Source organism: Psammomys obesus, unplaced genomic scaffold, assembly GCF_907164565.1.
Source record: "Psammomys obesus unplaced genomic scaffold, mPsaObe1.curated_primary_1811, whole genome shotgun sequence".
In the NCBI taxonomy this organism is placed as follows: domain Eukaryota; kingdom Metazoa; phylum Chordata; class Mammalia; order Rodentia; family Muridae; genus Psammomys; species Psammomys obesus.
In genome coordinates, this window is record NW_026596085.1 from 16,658,466 (window position 1) to 16,659,646 (window position 1,181).

Here is a 1,181-nt window from a genome sequence, read left to right on the forward strand (position 1 = left end):
AGCTGGAGGGAGGCTCAACAGACAGAAGAGTCACCAGCCCTTTGGACGCTTCGGTATTTGTCAATGAAAAAAAAAATCTGACAGATGGAGGGTGTTGAGAGATCTGACAGCAATTAATAACATCACTCAGCCAATGGACTCTACAGTCTGGACTGTCATGGCCTTCCTTGTTACCTCAGCCATGGCCTGTTATAGTAACTGATTTAAAAGAGTGATTTTTACAGTCCCCTTTACATGAACATGATAGTGAGAGTTTTTGCTTCCTCAGGATTTACTTAGAAGTTGTCCAATAAAGAGATATCATCGGAGAATCTTGCCACAAGCTTTCTTGAATGGTCCTGCCTTCTGCCAATATTTTGTACACTGCCCTTAGAAGCAATTCATAAGCAATTTCCTCAGCCCATAATTTAGCACCATATGGATGATTTCTTACTGGCTGATTCAGATACAAATACCTCAGGAAAAAAATTTGATGAAGATAATTTTTTTCTCACTGGGGATAACAAATAGCTCCTGAAAAAATACCAAGAGGAGATTCTGTTCATTATCTAGGATATAAGATAGGTTTATAGGAAATTCAACCACAGAAGGTACAAATCAGGAAAGACCAATTCAGAACTTTTAATGGGGGCTGGAGAGAAGGCCCAGAAGTTAAGAGCTCTGGCTGTACTTCCAGAGGTCCTGAGTTCAATTTCCAGCAACAACGTGAGATCTGGTGCCCTCTGCTGGTGTGTAAGTGTACATGCAGGCAGAACATTGTATACATAATAAAAAAAAAAACAAAAAACTTTTTTTTCTTTTTTTTAAAAGAACTCTTAATGATCCACAGCCCTACCACCCTGAAGGGCACCTGATCCCATCTGATCTCAGAAGCTAAGCAGGGTCAGGCATGGTTAGTACTTAGATGGGAAACTGCCTGGGAATACTGGGTGCTTTAGGAAAAAAAAGCAAAAAAAAAAAAAAAAAAAACAACAAAAAACAACTCTTAATGATTTCCAAATAGCTAAGGCCCACAACTGGATTAACAACTCAAAAACTAAGTAATTTATTTCATACATTACAATATGATAAGGACAAAAATAGTCCAAGTATCTCCTCTCTCTTTGTTGTGTAAAAATTGTTCCCCATCATCTCTGAGCGGTTAATAGTGGGCCTAGTGGGCTGGAGAGAGTAGGCAGGAC

At 39.1% G+C, this 1,181-nt stretch overlaps 1 pseudogene; it reads left to right on the forward strand.

The window, feature by feature from the left end:
* The first annotated feature begins 821 nt into the window (after window positions 1–821).
* LOC129691233 (5S ribosomal RNA) lies at window positions 822–941 on the forward strand (annotated as a pseudogene).
* The last annotated feature ends 240 nt before the right edge of the window (window positions 942–1,181 follow it).